At 50.6% G+C, this 25,563-nt stretch overlaps 1 protein-coding gene across 6 annotated transcripts in view; it reads right to left on the bottom strand.

Moving 5' to 3' along the window:
* Nucleotides 1-25,563, bottom strand: part of LOC146208067 (solute carrier organic anion transporter family member 74D-like) — a 190,170-nt gene that overhangs the window by 146,982 nt on the left and 17,625 nt on the right. For 2 of the 6 annotated variants that reach the window (XM_084591741.1, XM_084591740.1), the window contains exon 2: nt 10,168-10,203. The exons of the other annotated variants lie outside the window; for them this stretch is intronic. The gene's annotated coding sequence lies outside the window, so the exon portion shown is untranslated. The remainder of the gene's footprint in view (nt 1-10,167; nt 10,204-25,563) is intronic. 6 annotated transcript variants of the gene reach the window in all.

Genomic DNA, 25,563 nt, shown 5'->3' with positions numbered 1-25,563 from the left:
CTTGAAATCTTCCCTCAATAGTTACGATAGATCACGTAAGTACCTGTGTACGAGACGAACATGGCTGGGAGCAAGCGTCGGGTGTTTAAAAAATAATAAAAGGAGCGAAGAGGTCGCGGGACGCCTCTCGCGCGGCTATAAATAAATATGGCAGAAGCAGAGGACAACCTACCACACCACGCTTGAAGCCGCGTCGAAGGGACGCGCGGAAGTGGCCGCGCTGGGGAGAAAGTGTTGCTGAAGGACTGCCGGAAACCATCACCGCGGAATCGAACATCCAGAGCTCTGCTAGGAATGCTCACTCCGCGTGTTGGCCTCGTGAGGTGCAACACGAGGAGGGAAGTCGGATGCGTTGCTTAATAAGCCTGAATTTGCTTTTTACTGCCACTCGTAAAGTTAAAGGGAAGAAAAATATTGCACAGAGTAGAGCACGCATAGCAGCGAAAATGCACATTACTTCAAATAAGGAAGAAACGAGGCAATGATGCCAACAGAAATAGAAAAAAAAAAAAAAAAAACAGACCACTCATAATGATGAAATATATATATATATATATATATATATATATATATATATATATATATATATATATATAGCCATCGTTGCTATATATAGACAAATCATTCCCTCTCTTCTCGCCGGCCGGCGCATGTATAGTCTCTCCAGCGCAAATAACTCTGTTCAAACTGTCTAATAGCGAAATATAAATGACAGCCATCGTTGCTTCTTGCCATTCCTAAGCAACGTAATTTACCAAAGTGCACCAGTTAACGTAACGTCGTTTTATGCGCTCACACGCGCAACCCGAAACACAAATAAAGGCAGAAAACGTGACCGCAATGAAATGTTTAAATACACGCCCCCGGTCTCTCTGCGCGTGTTCGTTCTGGGGGTGTTAGCTGGCCACACCACAAAGCCGCAGCAGGAGGAGCGTAGGAAATTGCGTCGCCGCTCTTTCTTCGACAACAAGATAAGCCGTGTGATTGGACATCGTGCAGCACAGCACTCCACAGAGCGCACGTAAACAGGAGGGGGAAAAAAAAACTCAATGGCGAACTTCCGCTGGAAAATGAAAGGCGCGGGAGGCTTTCCTACAATGACAAGAGAAGGAGAAGCGTCTTCTACAGTGCGCAAATACCTTAAGCGGAGTGATGGTAACGCAGAGTCATCGAAGGAAGCAGCGCCGGCTATTGTGCACATATCGGCAGACACCGCGACGGCTAGCAGCCCATGGCATGCTCCAAGCACTGCGAGGGATGAGTATGCTTCGGGAGCATCACGCGACGCGTCACAAAAAGGAGAGAGAGTGGGTCCGAAGAAGCTGTTGCACTTGGAGAAGAAACATCGTGGGAACCTGACGATACCAAAGAGGATACCAAAGAGGATACCAAAGAGGCGCCCGCTCCCGCACACTGAGGGCTTCCTTGAACAAGATACGCGATAATGTCTTGTCGGACAATCCGCTCTTGCGACGAAACACTGACTACTATTCACCTCTGTGGCTTTTAACGTCCTATAATGAGCTGAAGAGCGCATCTTGTAAAAGCTATGTTTTCTCGGGAAATCGGGAAAAAAGAAAAAAAAAAAAAACATGGGGCGGGGGAAGAACAAGAGATACTGGCTGAGGACTTTTATACGTGCGTACATGTCCGAAATCCTACCAGCGAAAGTTAACCCTTCGGTGTCTCTTTCTGGCGCCTCTCGAATCGCTTAGTAACGCTTGAACAACGGTGAACTATGCTAATCAAAGTAGCGTATTCTACATGCATTTCTTTTTTATATTTACAATTCGCGAACGTGCCACACGAATCACACGCTAGCCTAAGTAGCATATTCCAGTTTGTGCTCGAAGAAACAGGGCGAGACACAGAAGCGAAAGAATCAGCCAGGAAGGAAAACCGATAAAGCACGAGGAACCTCTTCAGTGGAACTGTGTCGAACAGCAGGCGGCCTGCGCTATAATAACCGGGTCGATGACAATGAAGAGTCAGTCTCCATGTTATTACCCTCCTCCCCTGCCCCCTCCACCTGTTCTTTTTTTTTTTTTCCTGCATTTTGCGACAGGGCGCACTCCGACCAACGAAGGGGAAGGTCTTTTCTGAATTGCGTAAGAGAGGCGCGGATTCTGGGACAGGCCCCGTATTCCGGGGTATGAGGTCAGGAGGGCTTCAGGGTCGGCACACAGTTGAGGAGGGGGAACCCTCCCTCCTAAAACACTCACTCGCAAGAACTCACACATACATACACAAAAAGGCGCTGGGGAAGAGAAAATGGAAGTTCAATGCCAAGGTCCCCGCCGGGGAACGCCAGCGCCCCTCTACAAGCAAGCTAAACCAAGCCCAGATGAGCCGACAGCCGCCGCAGAAAGCTCCAATTTCAAACTGGCGCTTTCTTCTGTCCAGGCAGCCTCCCCCCCCCCCTCCCCCCCCTCTCTCATGTTCCCCCGCTTTCTTTTTCCCCAGTCTTCGTATTTGCTGCTGTTCTTTGCTTCCCCCCCCCCCCCCCTTTTTACTTTCTCCGTGGGAAGTGAAGAATGAAACGCGCGTGTTTGGTTCTTCCTGCTTCCTCTGGCTGGCTGCTGCTGTTGCCGCCACTCGCAACGCTCCATTATCGACATCTTTTTCTCGGTTCTTTTTTTTTTTTTTTCGTTGCCATTCTCTTGACCCGCTTTTTCGCGTGCGCCCCGTATTTTTTCTTCCTCTTTAAGCCTCGAAGAGCGCAGACAGGCTTCCTCCCGAAGAAAGAGGCTCCCCGGACGGCCGCCATTCTGAGCGTCGATGACGCACGCGCCACAGAGCGTAGCGGTAATGCCCGCGCGGCGCGAACGCCGGGGCTCGCAAAAAGGATCGAGGCCTTCTACCCGCTCTGCTTGGCCGTTAAGAAAGTTCGTTGCGTCACTGTACGCTGCGCGTCTTATATCGCTTTTTAAACGTCTGCTGTGTTTTTGTTCCCACTATCGAGTCGCGGATCTTGCAGCTAGTGCGTGCCTGCATGCTCGCGTGAGCAGCTCCTAACAGCGCAGCAGCAAACGCCAGAAACCTGAGCTCGTCCGCCAGTGAGCAGTGTCTAGACAATGGTTTCGAAATTACGCCTTTAAAAAGGAAGAACGGGGAGACGAGAAAGAATGTGGTAATTATTTACCTGGGCCGGATAAAGGGCGGCGAAATGTCAAAAGGAGGACAAATAGATTCGAGTTTGCCGAAAAAAAAAAAACAAACAAAAAGAACCGTATACTGTCGACAGCACAATTATAGCACAATGCGCACAACGCGAGCTTCTGTGAGGAGGCGCAACATGCCGGCGCCCTTAGTTCCTCCTATCGCCACCAGGTTGAACCGCACTGTCACACCGCTTGAAACAAGTGAGGTAGTGACCATCTTTACCACGAGGCATGTCATTTCGCTGATTCGCTGATTAAGATCTTCCGACACTGCTGCTTAGCGATAAGGGCGCCGCAAGACCAGCGAGCTACGCAACCATGGATCGTGTACTCCACTCGTTTCAGACAGTACGCATCGTACATGTATACTATAGTAAGTGGGTGCATTCCTATGTTCGCCCACTGTGGAACTCTGTAAGTGCTGTTACACACAAATGGGGTAAACAGAGACGATGCAAAACGAGACGCATTTACTGTTCCCGTGCGTATGTGCACTGCTATTGATGAGGGCAATCAGGCTCTCCTGCGTTCTTACTACGAGCCTACGGTAGAACAAAAGCGCAAGTAAACACGCGCCCGAGAAACAGAAACCAAGGCATGACGGGACACCAGTTCATAAAGGCGCATAAAGCAGAGAGAGACGGTGCTACGTGTTTTTAGCAGGAATAGCATGCCAACAAAGGCTATCAATGTACTGCTGAAAGATACATCTCGTCGTCACATGCACAAAAATATAAAGCAAACACACGACCGCAGAAGTCCGCTAACGACAGACGGTGGCAACCGGAATCCTGTGCAACCAACCGAGCAAGCTGGCGAAGATCGTGCAGGCTCGCATGTTTACAGACTCCTTTCCTCGGAACCAAGTTGCATAGCGTATACTCTCGCAACGACTCTCGTTCGAGAGAAACGGCACACGGGCCCGAGGAATCCAGGACAGCGGGTTGAACGGGAATTCCCCAGCGTCAATCGCACGGAGCCGGGAGCGAGCATGCAGAAGCCCGCGCGTGCAACAAGCAGAGGCGGCATGCATGAGAAGCCGACTCAGGCGACGCCCCTCCCATTAGGCCTAGCCGAGAGCCCGTCATCTGCGTTGCCCCGTTCTCGGCGACCGGCTCCGAAGAGGCGTCCTCGATTCGGCAGCCGAGCACACGACTGACCCAACCAAAGTGGGGGCTTCCTGGGAACTTCCCGCTCCATCGTCGTCGTCCTCACAAATCTTCGGTCAAGCGGTGTGACGTTCAAGCGGCCTGGGGACTGGATGCGCACTTTCCCCACCGGTGGCACACCCGAACAGCGCGGCAGACAGGCAGCGAGGAGAGCGGTGGACACGGGAGAAACGAGAAAGAGGAGTTACGTGATGAGGGGGGAGGGGGGGGGGGGAGGTAGGGCTACCCCCGCGGCAACCAGGGTCTGTTCCGCTGACCTACATTAACGGCGCCCCTGCGCGGAGAGCTTCCCTCGTCTTGGCCGAGCGCGCCCTTTCCTCTGGCATCGCCGGCCAGCCAGCAGACAGACCGTCGACCACGCTTAGTGTCGGGTCTGGCGTTCATCTCCGCCAGCGATGGTGACACAAGCCCATGGGAGAGAAAATGGCTTGGGCAGTTTCGGCCTATGCTCAAATCGGTCACGGCTACTTGGGCGAAGGTGACTCCCTAGGCTCTAATGGCACCAGCACTGAACATCGAAGGGCTTAGCTATGAGATAAGCCAATTCATTCATTGCCAATATGCCGCATTAAAACGAAGTAATTGAGACAAAACGGAGCAAGCACTGATAAAGGCAAAAACCCAGCCACTGCCGATGGAATCAGCTGGCCGGTCGCGGGACATGTGTATAGAGCAAAGTGATTGGCGTACGCACGCGCGCACGCGCGCGCACACACACACACACCCACCCACCCACCCACCCACCCACCCACCCACCCACACACACACACACACACACACACACACACACACACACACACACACACACACACACACACACACACACACACACACACACACACACACACACACACACACACACACACACACACACACACACACGTAATGCCACGCGTCCTAGCACTTGTTCCATAACCGCTATCCCTTGTGTGCCGGCTACCATGAAGGCCATGGACAACCCCATTTCAATTTTGTCCTGTGCCGGACGCAGCCACGCCTCAATCCCGTCTGCCATCCTCAGTCGCTGCCAGCTCTCTGCTACTCCCTCGGAACCCGCTCCGTTTACCCCGAAACAGGGGACCGTCGGTCATCATGTCAGGGCTTGTGTACACACCATGATCTATCCACAGCATCACCGATCCCACTCGCCTTCCAACAGGCAAAGAAGGCGAGACTGCTGGGGGAGGGGGGGGGGGTCAAATGCCTCGCGCATGCATGGCTCAGGCGCGGGCACCATGAGACAGAGGCGTCATCGCCTGCTGCAGGAACCCTGCCAGACGACGACACGCTGGGGTCGCCCCTCCCCGCGGGCCACTGCTCTTTTCCAAAAGAAGACGGAGGAGGAGGAGGCAAGGAGGTCAGACCCGAGTCTCACCACAGAGCATGCGCGCGCGGAGGTGACCTAGAGCGTTAAGGGCTCCGATGGATCCCGGGGCGCACGGGCGCGCGCGCACACACACATGCGCACTCACAACTGAGCACGCATTCAGCGAGTGATACGCGCCAGCACGGACGGAACGCTTGTCAGATCCCACTAGGCCCGTGTGTCGGCGAGCGAGTGGATGAGTCCTGAATGGGCAAAGAAAAGGAGACTTCGTCCCCGTGTATTTCCAGATTGCAAATGCTCAATAGTGATTCCGCAAGAAAGCTCGAGGGAGGCCTGAAGCTCCAGCTAACGCGCCGATCCAATTTATCACGATGTTGGTGTTTATTCGCTTGCATCTGATAGCGTGGCATCACAGGCGGCTGACACGCTCTATTGTATTTGCTACGGATCAGCGGAATAACAGGGAAGTCATGGCACCCGGTAGTGGACGGCATCCTCAGAAGGCCGTTCCGTTTTTGAGTTCGCAGAAACCCGACAGCATAAAACGAGATAGAAAAGGGGAAGAAGAGGGAGCGGAGGGCGACATGAAGAACAAAGGACGAGAAAGAAGGCGGGACATAACCAGCTAACGAAAGAACGAGGTGAAATGTTACAGACAGTGTGTTGAGGTAAAGGAGGGAAAATATTACAAACGAAGCAGCGAAATCAGCATGCAGGTGGAGAGTTCAGGCTTTTTCCTTTAGCGTTTTTATTTTCATCGGCTACCAGTACGTCGCCAAGGAAAGGAGATTAGGAAATAATCGTAACAGCATGCCAGCTGAGCAGCCGAGCAGAGACGAACCGGTAATAAATATCAATAAATATCGTTAAAAAAAAAAAAAGAAGACTGCAAACCAGTACATCCTCACTTACAGTTTGTTTCGGTAGGAGAAAACAGCCGTTCCGAGAAAGTGTGTAACTGCAGCCTAACAGTAAAAACGCACAAAAGAGACGACAAGACGACACGAGGCTGAAATGAAAGTAATACGGTGAACTTCTTCATGCTTGCTTGTTTAACCGACGTATTTAAGGGGAAAGCATTACTAAATAGCTCCAAATTGGGCATATAGGCGTTCTTTTCCGGCTGGCATATCGCGAAGCCAGTACAGAAGGGATGAAACAGAATGGGACTGGAATAGACTCGGTATATCGTAATCGCCCTATATACACGGAACTCTGAACGTACACAAGAACCGTAAACGATGCACTGTGCGACAGAAAGCTTTCGTGATTTCGGGGAATTAAAGAAGAGTACCCAGGGCTTAGCTGAGGACTCGTTAGCTGCGTACTGCCACTCCAGACACGCAGCAATCCCTTGGCATTTCGCCGTTTTGGGCCGCGAGGAAAGGGTACGCAGCGGCGTCAGCAGACGGCAAGGGATGGGGGGGGCTCCGAGGCCAGCGACGGCTTCGTGTGGGGCAAGGACCGCTCGGCGGCAGAAAAATCAATGGCCGTTCACCCTGGCTCCGCTCTCGGCCTCGAGAAAGCGGCGGCCCTGCCACTAGCAGGGACGGGGGCCGCTCTCGACCCGGGTCAGCACCCTTTCCCCCTCGCCCTCTTGCGTTCCCTTTCGCCCCCGCGTCGGGAAACGAGGTCGCCGCCAGCCGGTGGTAAACAGGCAGAAATGCGCCTCCGTTCTTGGGCCACGCGCATGCGGAGACTGCAGGAAACACGGCAGGGGAACGCGTCCGCGGAGCTCTCCCGCTGTGTTCGCACACAGCTCGCTTCCAGTCGATGGCGCCATTCGACCTCGTTTCAGGGGTGGAAAGAAAAAAAAAAAAAAAGAAAGTCCGTCTAGGACAGTTGACACCGCAAAAACAGAGACGTAAGCATGCTACTGGATGAGATTAGAGCGCATTGGATAACAGCTCTCCCCAATGAGTGCGCGATGTTTAGAACCAACAATATGACGGACAGGCCGGAATCAGTCACCAACAAAGAGGAAGTGTGGTGTATAAACAACGAGGTTGCAGGCAATGCCGACAAGACAAAAATAAAAGCCGTTCCTAAGAAGCACCAAGTAGCTCAGAACATTTATCACAACGAAAAAGAGAACATGGATACGACGGCATGTACTCCAGCGAATACTACAGACATGTAACAAATCGCGTCTATTACACTGTCACGTTTATGTTCACAAGAATAGCTATTACTGTTAGAGACATTTACCATGGCGGTCACGTATTCGAGTAGACTTGTCGGTAAATTTACCGGACGCCTCATGCGCGCGGGCAGTGCTGCGGGCAATTGGCCTCACGCACGCCAAGGAGGCGTCCGGTAAACCCGCATACGTCACCACTAGCACATCCCCACTGCATTCAGTCTCTAGAGCAGTGTGGACGTACTAGCGTGGCCGTAATACACCGGACCAGCCTGCTGCCAGCTGGGCAGACGCAGTGGCCAGATATAGGTACGTACCCCTGCGGACAAAAGTAAGCGGAGCACGCGATTTACTTCTAAAATTTTTTCACGCGTTGCATAATTGAAACTGGCAGTCATGTTATGTGCGAACCGTTAGTAGACGCCAGTGCACTTTTTCTTGGATAAATATTGGTTTCTTATCTTTAGTGTAGAAAGCGGGATATTAATTTGAACGGAAAAGCGTGCTCCGTTTACTTATGTCCGCATCTGTACGTACGCGTGTCATATTACGTTCGGGCACCTGGCCTGTCTGGTATAGGTCACAGCGATACTAACGCTCCCTGCTATAAAACGAACTCTGGCGAAGGAATACCATAGCGACCTTAGTGTTCGCCAACTGCCTTTCAAGCACCGCTGATAAGACACCGTCCTCGCGCAACTACAGTTGTTCGTACCACTGTTTCTGGTCTATGGTACGCGCCGCGGGTGGAACCGACAGAGCGCGCAAGACTGCAAAGGCCACTGGGGCCCTGGACTGAGTGCCCCACCCACGCCGGGAGAATTCCCTCGGTCTAAATAAAGTTTTTCATTCATTCATTCCAACTCGGCTTGAAGAATGACTTATAATGCGCGCGTGACGCTCGACAAACAAGAGATTCTAGCAACCGGATTCAAGCAGATGGGCAGAACGCGCACAGGCGGGCCAATATCAGAACATATCCGAGCGATACTGAGTCAAATGAGTGGCCCACCAAGCAACGACCTTCGACATATAATATGCCTGCAACAAAACGGCAGGCTTCCTTCTCGCGATGTTCCGACTCCGCTAACGGCACAACGTGGAAGGATATGGCGACGAAATAAAGCGTGCCGCCCACACGCTTTGTGCAACGCATACCTGCCCATTTACGCGCATGCTTGTTTCTGGCGCGTGAAAAAAAAAATAGAAAGAAAGAAGCCACACAAAATGGGAGTCGTCAATCACGTCGCCACGGGCGAGTTCTTCGTCCTGCCGCAAGGGGCGTGAGAAAAGGACGCCCCCGCCACGACGCAGCCTCCGCCCGTCGTTCGTCACCGACGTCATTACGCGGGCCACTGCCAGACAGATGGTCCGACGGAAAAAAAGGTCGCCGGATCACGACGCTTGGTGTCCCCCCGCGTCAGAACCGCCACGAGCGCTCTTCTTCAACTCTATTCAACAGCAACTCCCTCACTCACGAAGGCCGCGCAACGTTGGGGAAACTGAAGCGAGCTAACCACGGACCGACACAGACCAGTTCACAGTCCTTGAATCCTTCCAGACAGAGCCAGTTATGTAGCTCCAAATAGCTCCGAACCAAAATGTGGTCGGTTTCTGAAGGTTACCAGATGGCGCTGCCTGTGAAATGGGAAGTCAGCTATATACGGCGGTGACACCCTGCAACTTGCTGTCTCGTTGCGCAGCCCTCAGCAAATTCATCTCAACGCCGCAAACGGCGCGACAATCGGCTAACCTCAGCATATGAGGATTATCATAGCCCCAGTACATAGGGTTACTACGCAACTCAGAGACACCTCTGAGGGTTTACGTACAGCCTAGTTTTAAGAAAGTGAAAATAAGCAAAATGATATTGCAAAAGTCGTGGATTCGGACGATTGTGCGGTAGTCCGGCTAGAATCAGGTAAAACTGGCATCAAGGATTCTAAACAGACTCTTTAAGCATTACAGCTATGGTCAAAGTGACAACTATGACAATCCTAACACAGACGCGTTTGCACTGTGTACGTCTACCTACTGTCTATGGGTACCATGTGAGGGCCAATGGTGCTGTTCCCACATGACGCAGAAGGAGCTCTTGATTGGGTAATGTGGCCTCGCTGTTATGTCAACGCTCAATAACATATCGTTCCTAAGCCTATGCGACCAGCTTTAGCGAATGGCACGGTTTGAGCGGCAGCAGTGCGTGAGAGCGGGGGAGGGCACGGACGAGCCACTCTGATCCGGCGCCACTACTAGAGTTGACTGTCGCATCCGCCTGGAAGGCTTTGCCCAAATGACAAGGGGACTCCCGGACGTATGAAGACAACATAGAGAGCGGCGGTGCCGCGTAACAATTATCGCATCACTCACGGTTCTCGGCAAGAAAGGTCACCGCCGAAACAGCACCTGCGAAGGACAAGTGATGAAAATACGGGCAAGGAAGAACAGCTGCATACACAGGCGGCCTTTCCCACGCTATACGGTGGCACCAGGAAGAAAGGCAGATTTGTTTATTGCTACTATATGGATTTCTTATGCCAGTTTCTGTAGAAGTAAATACGGTTATAAAAGTATACCCGTTATAGAAGCTACATATTCGGGCCCCGTAACTAACCTAAAAGCATTCGGAGTCCCAAATACCACAAGTGCCTAAAAGGTGAGAGCAACGTTTTCGATGACTTGCAAATATTTAGAGATTCATGGCCGATGCAACTTGCAAGTGCGTACACTCCAGGGCCGAAAAGCAAGCTTTGTAGCATGAAGAGCTTTGAGCGAAGCCGCACATCCCTCACGCCTTTACTTTCACGGATTCCGAGTGGTATAACCGCTCGATGAAGATAAACTAAGCAAAGCAATGCTCAAATATACCTGAAGCCCTATGTCTTGCCATGAAGACAAGGTGCAGACTCATTGTTGCCGCACTTCGACTCTTTGCCCAGCAGTCAATGCTCGAATGGTGGGTACCCCAACGTCCACGGACATGCCCGTCTCACCCAAAAAGTACAAAACAAAATTCAGGTCATCTTGCACCTGTACCTCGAGGTATCGCCGCTATGCGAGACTACAACGCGCAAAGCGCAGTGTCTGACTGAATTTCCATTGAATAAAGTTCTTTCCTCGCCAGAGAGACTATACGGTTCAGGAGGGGAGGGGCCAATGATTCAGCCAACGTGCTTCGCATAGGAGGCTGTCCACGTCTGCCGGGGCGGCCCAGCAGTGCTCCTCCCCAGCAAACGGGGTCAGGCCGTCGCATTAGCCGAGCCGAGTGTAGGTGCAGGAAATGTGAGCGGGAGCACGGTCTAAAGTTTCCCGCCATACCGCTCAGCAGCTGCTGTGGCTGTTGCTGCTGCTGCCCTTCGCTCTGCTTCGACTTTCCCCTTCTTTCGTAACCAGTGGCCATATAGCGACGGCGCTGATGCGTCGTCGTCCTTGACCTCAGAGGTCACGAGGAGATAGTTCGCACTCAAAAAACGTCTACGCTCGTTCCCCTTTACCGTGCCAGGGACAGTAAGCTGCTCACTTTCGTGCACCTTGTCTGTTCGGTCGAGGTGTACCAGCGATGATTTCCCGCATGTTTTGCTACAGAAAAAAAAAAAGAAAAATGAGCATCGCGGCCACCTCAAGGAATCAGGTGGTTGCGGAAAGAGAAAGCAATAGTTCTACAAGTGTCACGGCGTAAAAATGCCAGCGCTTGTATGACGGGTCGTGGTTTTGCGAGGAAGGCGTACTGCTTCCAATCCAGATTGATCATGCCTGTCTAGCTACATTCGGAGAGTAACCTCACCATCCTCCGGAATGTTCACCAACCAAGCACCACAACCCTCCACTAAGGCTACACGCCTAACCACCGTCCGGGACAGTAGTTAGGCGTATTTACTGTCGTCAGATAAGATGGGAACTTGGCACCTGGAAGTACCGCCCCCGCCGCCAACCTTCACCTTCATCATCCAGGAGAAACGTCCATCAATCTCCACACCATCGAACGCATACCCTCTAGGTGTCCAAACCACTCCCACCCCCCCCCCCCCCCCTCCCCAACCCTCACCTACACAAGGCATTCACAGAAAGGAAGAGCACTCAGCGGCGTAACAAAAAAGCGACAACAAAACTGAATTAAAGGCGAAGTCAGAAAGCTGACCAGCCCTACGGTACCACAAATCATCCACATCTCCAGTACCTCAGTCTTACCCCTTCAGTTAGGGGGGAGGGGAGCTGTACACCAGGTTTAGCCACCTCTGGCCCAATTCCACACAGATTTTGTAGCGTGTGTGAATCCTCGGATTATAGACTAAAATCATTTATTTAAGTAAAAACACCGATGTAATTCGCGGTGCAAATCCAACTACTTTAGCAGAACACGTGCCACATCACAAATCTGATCCTCCCTTTAATTTGTTTTTTGTTTTTGTATCGCAAAAAAAATGTAAGAAGGGGGGGGGGGGGTGAGGGGGCGAAGAGAGAAGAGAGGAAGAGAGGAGATGAGCTTCACGGACTTAGCCTATCTCTTCTGGAGCACTCGACAAAGTTTCCTAGGAAATTTTTCTTTTCCTTATGTCCCACGCCTTGTGCTGCGCGTGGGAACTCTGCTGTGCGCCGATAATAATCTCGCTGAGAGGACGACTAAAAAAAGAATTTAAAAAAAAAAAAAAGAGATTTCGCGGCATTCTTGCCGTCTTCGGCATCCTGGGCCGGTGGCGAATTGGTTACAGAGCAGTATACTGGCATCGCGGGCGCAGACATTCAATTTCTGCACTGTAACCGAACTAACGATTGCGTGGTCAGGGCGCCATATCCTGGCTAAACCATCGCGGCCGCTGTCATCGTTAGAGAACTGGACACGCTGAACAAATTAGGCGGAACCGAGCACGATAAAAACCCACGAAAAGTGCACGAATCGCACAATACTCACCTTCCACAGCTTAAGTGCACGCTTATTCTTGGAGCGAAATTATTCCCAAGTCACGCGGCATCGCACGAAACAACTGGCTGGTCCGATCGTTACATGGAATGATTAGCGAGCCAACTTTAAGGAGATCACGAACACGTACACTACTAAATGCGGATATATCAGCGCATATAGTGCGCCAGACGATGTGAACTCTAATCGCACATCGCTATCTAAACACACATTCTAAAAGTCGTTTACTATAATCGCTCCTCTGCACGCGTTGTGCTCACCTGCACGTCCCCGTACGCGATTTTTTTTTTCCTTGAGTGGGAGCAAAAAGGAACTCCTTGTACTGCGAGTATTGTTTTTTTTTTTTTTTTTTTTTGAACGCGCCATCAAAAAGAGCTAATCTCTGGAAGAGGCGGCTCGGCCACCCCCTCGGCAGAGAAAATGACGTCTAATCCACTCGCAATTACACGCTGCAATAGTACTCGCGCCCAGTGCGTCAGTCATACAACGAAGCCCAAACAACACACGAACGGGTGCACGCCTCACAATAGCAACAGCAGGTGAGAAAAAGCGATAAAAAGCGCGCTCAGACGCAGCAAAAAACCTGGCCCGAGACGTTCCCACCCTTAAAAAGACATTTTCCTAACTACACAGTCTTTGCTGCCACCAGCCCTCCTATATTGCGAGACAAAACGGGTTACGTTAGCTAAGCAAGCGCTCAGGGGTCAAGAGCCTCCAAGAAAAGCGCCGCAGTCTCGGAAGATCTCGTGCGCACTGAACGAGGGCCCATACACGCGAGGCAATTAGCGCTGTACTCAGCGTGAAATGTCAAAAAATAAGAATACAAATTAAATACGCCCCCCCCCCCCCCCCCCCCTTCCGCCACCTCCCAACATCCTCTCTGCGTTCCCCTAGCGCTCGCTTTCTCCGCCGCCGGCATATTCTCAGATCCGTGAAGAAGAATGCCTTTTGTATGCCGCGCGGAGGCGAGATGTGCGCGCCGCGGCAGGGGCGGTTCGCGCACCATCCGTGCACCCAGCTTACGTACACACGTTTTCGTCATTACGCAGTCAGCGAACCGAAACCTTGAACGCTGAGACGGTCAACTTTCTCTCTAGGAGCCCTTAGAAAGTATTCTTACCGACGGGCAAAAAGAACAGATGACGCCAGTGCCGCCGGCAGATGAAAAACGAAAAGGAAAAAAAGAAAGGTGTGCGCAGCCGAATGCGGAGCCGCCTTGTAGCCGAAGCTACGGGCACATACATCATTCAGAAGGGAAGATAAATGGCTCTGCACGATTTAGACCAAGACGGTGGTGAAGAAAAAAAAAAATTCAAAGGCCAGCACATATCAAGGACTGGGAGCGCTGTTGTTTCCATCTTTCAGCAGAAAAAAAGAAGGGGGGGGATAAAGTAAGGGCGTCCGCCCACACGCAAAAGAAGAGCGGGTGAGGCTTCGCTAGGAGGGGAAAGTCGTCCTCGCTAGTCCTCGCTGCTGCAGATTACATGCAGATGACTCAAAGCATAACGCAATGCGCGGGCACATGCCAGCAGGCACTTCGACGGTGTCGGTGCAGGGGAATGACAGGCTCCGGGGAGTGCGCCGTGCGTCAGAATAGGAACATTCGCCGCATACAGCGTATAGTGAACAAGTCCCTGCATGCGTGGACTCTCAAACGTACGGCCACCGTTTGAGCCTGTTCCTATACACGTCTTCACTTGGAAACAATCGGCAAGCGAATTTTATAGATATCTCTCGCAGGGGACGGTCCGGTTTGTCACTCGGCACAAAAAAGAAAACGATTACCGCAAAAAATTTCTCCCTGGGAAAATCCGCAGCTCCCTTAGACCGCGCAAGTATTCTAACCATGACCAGTGGTAAGACGCCCGACTACTGTCCGGAATACCCGGTTTCGAACGCGACCTCGGCGGCTGCGTTTCGATGGAGACGAAAAGAAGAGGCGTCCGTATGCTGTGCGATGTCAGCGCACGTTAAAAATTCCCAGGTGGTCGAAATTTCCGGTGTCCTCCACTACGACGTCTCTCATAGCCTCGCTTTGGGACGTTAAAACACAAACACACACATACACACACACCTTTTGACAGCCTTGACAGGAGCCCTTTGAGATATAGCATAAATAGCAAAAAAAAAAAAAAAATCCAGGAACTTCCAATTAAATGTCGTTGCCTCCAGCATTACACCTCCCAGGTTCCCAAGCGCTAATAGTCGTGGACGAAAGATGCAACTGTAAAAAAATAAAATAAATAAATAAATAAAAAAAAAACACCAAGAATTAAAGAAAGGCTTTTTATCGGCATGGGAATCACCCGCACGGCAACGTCAATGTGGTGCGCTGACAAGGAGAGCCGTCGCCAAAGTTCGCAGTCCAATAAGGATTTGCCACCGAGAAGGAAAACTGCACAGAAAAACTTCCTTTCTCCTCCCTTCCTACAAAAACATCTCTCTCTTTCTCTCTCCCAAACATCAGCACATATCAGACCTGTACGCAAACACAGACGATGGCCCCGCAGGGGTGGTGCAGTGGTAAGACGCCCTACTACTGTGCCGGAGTACCCGGGTTCGAACCAGACCTCGACGGCTGCGTTTCGATGGAGGCGAAACGAAGAGGCGTCGTGTGCTGTGCGATGTCAGTGCACGTTAAAGATCTCCAGGTGGTCGAAATTACTCCGTAGCCCTCCACTACGGCTCCCCTTTCTCTCTTTCCACTTTCACTCCCATCTTCCTCCCTTCCCTTACGGCGCGGTTGCGGTGTCCACAGAAAACAAGTGAGACAGTTACCGCGCCTTTCCCTTCCTATAAATAAATAAATTAAACACAGACGATGGCAGAGGCCGCGGACTGATGTGAACGAAGCTCCAGGGGTAAGGAAAAAGAGCCGGAGGGGAGAGGGGAAGGGGGGGGGGGGAGGGAGGGGGGGGGGGTTATATTCGAATCCAGACTCTGACGAAATAAAAACTGTAAGACACTGTCATGGCCTGTTCTCCCGCAGCCCTCGCTGTCCTGCCACTTTCGCTTTCGGCACTTTACATTGAGCTGCATTAGGTCGGTTCTCCTCGTGTCCGGCTTAGACATAGCTCGGGGTTAGATTCGAGTAAGTACGGTACTACGCAAACAACCAGCAGGTGCGGTGAACCCCGGCGGCGAGGCCTCGCCTGCGCCGGAATGGGGAGGGGGAGGAAAAACCTTATTTTACAAAGAAAATGAACTCATTAGTGGCGGCGGCAAGCTATGGGACACGATGCCATCCACCAACCGAGAATACGACGCCGGGGGAGGCGGCGTCTCACCTCACGGTTCGGCTTCGCCTGGGCACTCGGGCGTGCAATGAAGGGATAAAGAGAAAATACTGCGTGATTACTCCAGCGCGCCGGAGCGCATTAGCAAATAGACCCGATTTTACCAGGCGCGGCAACTCTATACAACGGACCTAACCTTGGCCTGTTCCCAGACAGGGCTGGTGGTCAGTAGAGTACTACGTGTCACGCTGACAGCAGGAAGCCGGGCATCATTTTCGTAGACGACATGCACATTCGCCAAGTATGCCATAAGCATATTACCTATAGTCGATAAGAAACCTCGTTATATAGAACACGCCCCTGGACACTACGCGGACGCGGACTTGTTTGTTTCGCCACGCCCTGTTTTCCAAACTGTCCGAATGTCACTCCACAATTCTCTGGGCGCATTTGCCGATCTATTACGGCTAAAGCCTTTAATGGCTCATGCTGTCTGATTGATTTTGATTGATTTCATAGGAAGGGAAAGGCGCGATAACTGTCTCACTTGTGTTCCGTGGACACCTCAACCGCGCCGTAAGGGAAGGGAGGACGGTGGGAGTGAAAGTGGAAAGAGAGAAAGAGGAGCCGTAGTGGAGGGCTACGGAGTAATTTCGACCGCCTGGGGATCAAAATGTGTCCCTTTTTGCGGCGGCTCTGATTAGCCGAGGCGGGATGACGTCAAAGAGGTCTCTACCAATCACAGAGCCCCACCACAGTATGCGCGAATGCGTAGCCATATCCCAATCAATGATCAGTTAATAATTAATGACTAATTAAGTAATACATTATTTCACTCATCAATTACTAATTAATTAAATGGTAAATTTCTCTCCTTAACTGCTAATTATCTCATTATTGAAATTAACTAGGTTTGGTTTGTCGGGTTTACCGTCCCGAAGCGACTAAGGCTATGAGAGACGCCGTAATGGAAGACTCCGGAAATTTCGACCACCTGGGGTTCTTTAACATGCACTGACATCGCACAGGACACGGGCGCCTTGCTTTTCGCCTCCATCGAAACTGAGATTCGACCCCGGGTCCTTGGGCACAGTAGTCGAGCGCCGTAACCACTGCGTCATCCGACGGGGTAAGAAATTAATTAATTAGACCTGTTGAGTAGCAGAATGCGGCACCCAGGCTTTCGCCTTTCCCTACTTTGGTCGTTAAAGTCCCTCGTAATATTTGTTGCATACTCGCATTCCGGTATTGGCGTTCGACGTTGCTGCGCAGTTTGCGCAGTCGAGGCAGTGCTTTGAATTCAGTCCTCAAGGATTTTATGCTTGAATGCAGCTGAAAACGCTCTGGTCCCTCTGGTGGACACATTCTATACATTCTACAGATTTTGTTTTTGTTCAAAGCTTCGGTTATTGCTAACTTGATCATTTCTCGCAATATCCCCCTTCGGTATTTATGTGCCATCTAGCCCGGTAAATATTATTACAGCACCCCTCCATTGCCGATGCATCGCCTCTGCGCGTCAAAGCTCCCAATTTATCACTGAAGAGTCACCCTGTATGGCGCGAAAGCTGATGGCCGGCAAACATGACCCTGCCATCGCACAGCACATGGTCGTCTTTGGCGTTCCAATCACGGACGGACCTCGGACTCAGCAACTGAACCCAACCACCGAGACCGGGCAAAGACAAAAGAAAAGAAAAGGAAAGCATATAAATTATACAGCCCGTGGAAGATCGGGAACCGAAAGACGTACGGTAACACAGCGGTAAATACACTGCCTAGAAAAGTTAATTCGTCCAAGTATCGATGTCCAGAGCACTATTCTAACCCCACGCGTCTCAGCATGGAAGTGTCATCGCCTTTCAATTTGTGTACGATTCGTCGCCCTCTCCGACTATTCCCCTCCTATACTCCACTTTCGCGAAGCGAAACCGTCCCGTGGAGGCCAAACCACTGCACTCCTTTTTTCCTCGTGCCATGCAAATTTTTGTTACTCGCGCGGCGTTCGAAGCAGAGCAGCGATCATTGCCGAGCTACATGCATGCAACCCAGATATCACGCCGACCCATGCAGAATACGCGACGGGAAAAACGGCGGCAAAAACGCCCATATGCACTACCTGTAAATACCATGATACGTACGCGCAATCCCGCCGCTACGCAGCTTGCCTATAAGGCCGACACGGTTTGCGAGCACGGTAGTGATTACTGTCATTTGTAGGCGCGGCAAGTAATGCGCCGGCCAGAAAAAAACGGCTCAAGCACGGCAGTCTGCTCCAGACGCAAACCGCCCGGCCACGTTATCATACGAGCACGTTGTACAGATTACACGCCGTTTTCCCCTCGTCTTTTCTTTTTTTCTGCGCACCGTCGCATACTGTTCGAGAGGCCCTGCATGAGCATTACACTGATTTTCCCTGCGTATCTAGACCGCGTGGAGCATTTACGGTAGCCTCGGTCCCACTCCGTGCAAGCACAAAAAAAAAAAAAAAAAGAAATGACATTTCTCGCTTCGTGACTCCTCGACTGGACCAGCATACAGTACGATACAACCGAAGCACCTCCCCGACGCTATGTATAACTTTTTTACAGTCCACGAATGCTGACTGACGCCACTTAAAAGAATAAAAAGACATTCTCAGCCCGCTTCTTTATTCGCATACACGAAAACTCGCGCGCAAAAAAAAAAAAAAAAAAAAAAGTTTATGTACAGAATAGTTCCAAACGGTTACGACACGTGCCGTGAAGCGGAAAATGGAAGAGTCTTCCACATCTGGTGCCTCTTTTTTTTTTTTCCGCACTTTAAATACAAGGCACCATTAACACTTTCGCAAACTTGATGGTGCCAGTGGAGACTTTACAATGCGTGAGAATGAGAGCCACTATAATTTGTATAGGTCACGTTTCTTTAATGCCTGCTTGGTGTTTTCATGGATTGTAATTGTTCTGATCTGCAGTCTGCTACAGACGTTTTCGTCTTTTAAGAACATAAAAATACAAGATATCATGAGCCTTCTCCTCTGTTACCAACGCCGCATGAAGAAGAATGTGTTCACTGTAAAACTATGTAAAGTGCGTTTTTTTTTTCTTTTCTCGTGTGCGCGTGACGACTACTATTCCCTCAACACTGGCTTCACTATGTGTAATTTGCTATTTACTTTATTATCCACCCCGAATACCACTGACAGTCGGCAGCATAAAAATCACATTACGAAAAGCATTAGTCAACAACTTACCATCTTCTGTCATAAACGGGGACATTTTTTGACAGTGTGCACGCAAGTAATATCCAATCAGCTCAAAATTATGCACGTGCATCCCAAACAAAGATCTGCTACATCTTCCATGGTCAACCACCGGCCGCGGTGACTTCGGTGTTCTGCTGCAGGCATGCATCTATCGAAACCCAGCCTCAGGGGCGCGTTTCGATGGAGGCGAAATGCGAAGGACGCCCGTGTGGTGCGATGTACGAACATGAAGTCGCAATTCACCCAGAGCCCACAACAGCTGCGCGCAATGCGGTGCTATTCCCATGGCAGCCCGACAATATGACCGGTCAAACTATACAGGCGACTCCTTCCGACTCCATGCAGGCAACAACAGCAAGGAACACATACCGTAGCACGCGGCCTTCCTCAAACATGACTCGTTGGAGTTTCTGGAAGGGTCTCCGCGCGTCACAGGTTGTCCGGGATGTGCCGCGGGGTGGGCACCTTTTCCGCCCGATAAAGGCCATCACGCGGCAGCCGCGTCTTGTAAAGCAGTTTGATCACAGGAACACCGATAGCAGAGGGTGCGAGCGCGCAGGTCTCTCTTTATATAGGTCAATATGCAAATTAACGCGAACCGATCGTAAAAAACAGGAGAACACTGCGTTGCCGCGAGCCTTCTTAACTCGCCACTAAAACCACCCGGAGGTCAAACACAGAACAAGGCTTCTTGTTGCTCTACAGACGCACTTCAGGAGACGAAAAGCAGGTCATCCGCATGGCGTGCAGAATATCAACCAAATTGTACGCATGTGCCCCTCTCCACCGGCATAGACCCCTTTTACCGTTGCCATAACCCCTTTTTCCATTGGCACGGGCCTCCTTTCTCCACTGGCATGGGCCTCCTTTCTTCGTTGGCAAGGCCCCCTTTTCCATTGGCACGGGCCCATTTTCCAGTGGCAATGGTCCCTTTCCCAGTCGAAAAAAACTACAGATTTTCAGTTGTCACAACAGAATTTCTGTGTGAACCTGTTGTGACAACAGAAATTTCTGACATTACTACAAAGATTTCTGTAGTTACGACAGGAAAGTACTACAACAGAAAGAACTACAGGGAAGTACTACTAAACTACAGAAAATTCTGACGCTTACGACAGAACTATTTTTGTCGTATTTTTGACACAGTTCTGTAGGCTTTGTTTTCTTTTTTTCGATTGGGATAGGCCTCTTTTTCATTGGCATAGACCTCTTTTCCATCTGCACAGACCTATTTTCCATTGGCACTGGACTCTTTTCCTTTGGCATACAGACATTTTTACCATTGGCACATATGCCTCTTTTTCATTGGCACAGGCCTCTTTTCCATTGGCACAGGCCTCTTTTCTACTGGAAAAGGCCTCTTTTTCATTGGCACATGCCTCTTTTCCCGTTGGCATGGGCCTCTTTCGTCGATCGGGCGTTGCATGTAGGAGCCGGGGCGGCAGTTAATATCTGGTGCAGGGTCACAATACTACAAAGCATGTTTCATGGACGTTAAGCATAGCCACTCAGACTGCTGTAGATCAAAGATGCGGCTAAATAAATATGCGCGCTCGCAACCACGGGACGGAGAACGTGCACAACTGTCCGACGCAGAAAGCTGCACTCCTGCCATTTGCATCACAGCCGAGCAAAGGCTGGACGAATGCAAGGAAGCCAGAAGAAAATTTAGTGCGCGCTATAGTACTTCGCGGCCGATACTGACGGAAACTACGATGCAAGCGGTGAAGCGGCATAATGCAATGCGAATGGCTTTTGCACTACATTATGTAGCGCAGCTGTAGCAATGCACTCACCAAAATAAATGGCCCAATTCTCCAAGATGTTCGCATAAGTGCGATAGCGCTCACCGTGAGACCAATGTTAAAGACTGCTACATCCTGCTCGGGGTTACTATAAACATTTGCTGGCATGTTACACTTTAGTTATAAATGACATAGTCATAACACCCATGCGCTTAACTTGCCATCCGACCAGCGAGAAATCGAGCTCCTCGGTACAAACTCGAGCAAATATCGCGGTGGATAGAGAGAGAGGATTTTGTATAAAAATGTACGAACACCTTGATATCGACGACGGAGCAGCCGTTGTTTTCCCGGGAAAAAGGTCGCGCTTGAATGCGGCGGAAGAGTCTGCTTTTTTCCCAGCCTAGGAAGACGCTAGGCAGGCAGCTTCGTCCAGCAAGGAAGTGTCGACAGATACGTATATATCGACGGATCTCGCTGCTACGCCGAACTGATGCCTTCCCGTCCCGTCCACACAGCGTGCGGGCCGACACTGCGACCGCAACTGACGATCACGGCGACTCGGCGCCTTCCTCTCTTAGCGCCGTATATACAGCACCGCCCGCGCGCTCTGGTGTGACGTCGACAGGAATGAGACAAACGTCGTTCGGATGCGAGACGCGGGAAAAAGAAAAGAAAGAAAAAGATGCTCAAAAGAAAAGCGCGAAAGGGAGGCAAAGCACTGGACACACGGCCCGCGCGGCGATCGCCCGCGAGGGAGGCGGAGAGGCAACGAGGAAAGACGGCACGGAGAGGGTGGCCGACGAAGTTACAGGAGGCGGTCGGAGACTTCCCAGAAATGTGTGTCGCGACTCACGTTCGTCCCGCCCGTCAGTCAGTGGTTCAAAGCCGCGGTCACTTGAAGCGATCGTCGGCCGGGTTGGAGAGCGACACCACGCCACTACCTTCTGAGAGTCGCGACAGCTCATATTATAGATGGCACGAGACGGGCCCCGAGTCTCAAATGGACGCTCGCGTGAAACCTCCGCGGACGAGCGCGAAAGCGGAGCAACAGCTACGGGCGACTATGCGACGCCAGGGACGGATGGAGAGGGCTAAACGAAGAAGCAACAAAACCAAGAAAACGGATAAAACAGAGAATCAGCAGGCGCTTCCAGCCGCCTGTACAGACAGTCGGCATTCTTCGTAGAGCTCGAGACACAGGAAAGAAGCGAGAAAAAAAGAGAAAGGGGGGTGAAGACGGCAGCAGTGGTGGGCTCGCAGAAAAGCACTGCAGAAGACACGCTGATAGAGTGAAAAGAAAAAAAAGAAGAAATGGGGGGCGGAGACGAGCTATGCTCGTGAAGGGGGTAACGGGAATCTGCGGGCGCCGATGACGGGTGACGAGCGGGAGAGCTTCTTCAAATGGCGCCGAATTACGAGTGATGAACGGGGATTGCCGCGCAAGGCCGTTTCGGGAGGATCTCGCCCAGAGGCGGAGGCTAGGGGTATCACTTTGTTGCGGCCCGGTAACACGTCGGGCTTGAGAACACTCCTCTATACCGCGAAGCATGACGTAACAGCGACGGCGACGGGCTGGAGAAGACCGGGCAACGGACGAGCCGTACGTCTTGCATCGACAGCCTCGCATACAGACTGCTGACATCCATCTCGGACAAAGAGGAAGAGTTGCGCGTATATACAACGCCCCTACAATACCGACACCGGTCGTCATTGTAGACTCCTTTCGCCACAAGCTCCCAGATGAAACGCTTGTAAGGGAGATGATGTAAGGAAGATCTTCAAATGAAATCGTCTTCCTTTTTATTTTTTCGCTTTTTTCGACCGATATCATAAAGTGAAACATGGAGGCAAATTGCATAACAAGCGCAGCATGCGGTGGTGCAATAACCCTGTCAAATAGCTGTCACTCGTCACATGGATGAATGCTTTCGTGAGTCAATGCGACCCTTCAACCACGCTTACAAGCTTCTCGTCACAAAAGGGTTGCATATATGCCAAAGAACTTAGTACAATTCTCCAAGCCTGGGTGGCGCAGCGGTTAGGGCGCTCGACTACGTTCCCAAGGATGCGGGATCGAATCTCAGCCTCGGCGGCAGCTTTTCAATGGAGGAGAAAAGCTAGGCGCCCGTGTGCTGTGCGTTGTCAGTGCACGTTAAAAAACCCGAGGTAGTCGAAAGTTCTCGAGTCCTCAATTATGGCGTCTCTCATAGCCTGAGTCGCTTTGGGACGTTAAACCCCAAAATCAAATCAAAATCAAATGAAGTGCACGCCTTCACTTAAAATGATATGCGAAAGTTAATGAAACGCAGTTAGTCCATAATATGGCGCTCGTCAGGCAATTTTACAAATGTTTCTTTAGACAGTCAATAGAATGTCTATGGACTTCTGCCAATAAGGTATACAAACTAGATTTATGGTCATACACTCCCCTTAGACTTGTCTGCATACCTTCAAAAGACGAATTTAAGACTTTTTGGGCCTACTTCTACGTCAACCGCTGCTGAACATATAGCTCTTCGGGAATCTATTCACTGCATATGTGGACAACCGCCTCAAAAATGGTGTACTATAATTACGGACTCAAAGACAGCATTGAACATTTTGGGAAATTTCCACCGCCTACCAGTCTCTGGCACTAAACATTATAGAATCCTTACATCTGACCGACTGCAAGGCCCCAGGATAATGTTTCAATGGATCCCTGCCCTCTGCGGGCTCCATGGAAATGAACAGCTGTGCCTTTTTCACGAGCGGATACGACGTGTCTTCTAATGAACTGTATGAAGAAGGCTACGGCAGCTTACTGGGCCCTGCCAGATGCCCGACACGTTCGTCTAAGAAGGCTCGATGGAACATCGACATTTTATATTCCGCGTGAAATTCCGCGCCATCATGCATGTTTGTTACATATATCGCGTTTAAATGTGGCTTTCACGCTCAGGTGCTTGCATTTAATTGAACAGATGGACTCCCCAGAATGTGCAACTTGCGGGTTATTATTATTATTATTATTATTATTATTATTATTATTATTATTATTATTATTATTATTATATCCCCGGACGTCACTTCGTTTCGCCTCCATCGAAACGAAGTGGCGTCCGTGTGCTGTGTGATGTCAGCGCACGTTAAAGATACTATAGTGCCTAGAATAAAGATACCCAGGTGGTCAAAATTATTCCGAAGCCCTCCACTACGGCTCCCCTTTCTCTCTTTTCACTTTCACTCCCACCTTCATCCCTTCCCTTACGGCGCGGTTCAGGTGTCCACATAGCAAGCGTGACAGATACTGCGCTTTTTTTCGAAAATTGAAGGTGGAAAGGGGCTAGTTTTGATCTATTATGTAGACAGAAACCCAAAATTTATAGATTGCGAGACAGCCCGAGCACCTTCATCTCGCTTTTTTTGCAACTGCGCGGCGCAAAACGAGAGTTGGGTTCAGTTGAATTCACCAGGTGGTGCCAGCGGTAAAATAAGTCTCGTGTCGCATTCCAAGGGTCGGTATTGCAGTTCGGTGCATTTTTTTTTTTTTTTTTTGGGTGCTTCGAGTGGTTCGTTTGCCATTGTACTTCTGCAGATATTTTAACGTGCGTTAGAGTGCATATTTCTCTCAAGCTCAGCTTGTTAGGTCTACAGTGCTACCTAGCACTTCCTGCCTGCGAGAATTCGGTGCGGTCATTGCTCACAAAGCACACGCAGGCAAATACCATCAACTTTTTTACTGGAAAATAAATTTGCAGTCATCTAGGGCTATTGTTGATGATGGTTGGTTTGGTTAGTTTGTGGGGTTTAACGTCCCAAAGCGACTCAGGCTATGAGACGCCGTAGTGGAGGACTCCGGAAATGTCGACCACCTGGGGTTCTTTAACGTGCACTGACATCGCACAGCACACGGGCACATTAGTAACAATTTTTGTTTCTTGCCGTGCGCTAGCGGCGCCGGTCATTTTTGCTGGCTGCATTTCATTTTGGGAGCATTAAGGCTTGGTAAGTATGATGCCGCAGTATCTTTTTGGACGCCGCCGCACATTATAATCATATGTACCAAAGTTTATGGCCGAAAATGCCTCACTCGATTTAACAAAGTTCCTGATTTAACGAAATAATTCACGGCTCCCCTCAACTTCGTTAAGTCGAGTTTCAACTGTAATCAAATAGCGTGCGTTCAAAATCATTCGAAACGAATCGAACGTGTCCTAACCTCTTCGAATTGGAAAGAGGTTGTTTATAACACCCGCCCTAATTTTCCTATAACTGTTGCGAAAGAGGGACTCACACCGACGCCGCGTACCATCCAGTAACGCTCCTGAATTCATACTGGAACACTGGACGGCGCGGAAGGGCTCAGGCAAGTTCAGAAAACTGCCCGACATCAGAAGTCAAAGTTCATGCGCATCTGTTAGCCGTCTCGGGTCATGAGGTGTGGCTTTAATTTATTATATTTCGTCATAAATAGCCACTGTTCTACACACAACTTGCCGGTCAAAGAGTTAATATATGGACTTCGTGTTACTGACACCGCTTAGCGGAGATTAGTCTTAACAAATACAGCTAAGCCACAACACGATACACGACTGCATGTGCCATAACATCGAACCACAGCGCCGCCGCTTGCGC

Source organism: Amblyomma maculatum, chromosome 1 (genome assembly GCF_055883805.1).
Source record: "Amblyomma maculatum isolate TAMU_Amacu chromosome 1, ASM5588380v1, whole genome shotgun sequence".
NCBI classification, from domain to species: domain Eukaryota; kingdom Metazoa; phylum Arthropoda; class Arachnida; order Ixodida; family Ixodidae; genus Amblyomma; species Amblyomma maculatum.
The sequence above is the reverse complement of the archived record's forward strand: the minus strand, read 5'-3'. Positions and strand labels throughout refer to the sequence as shown.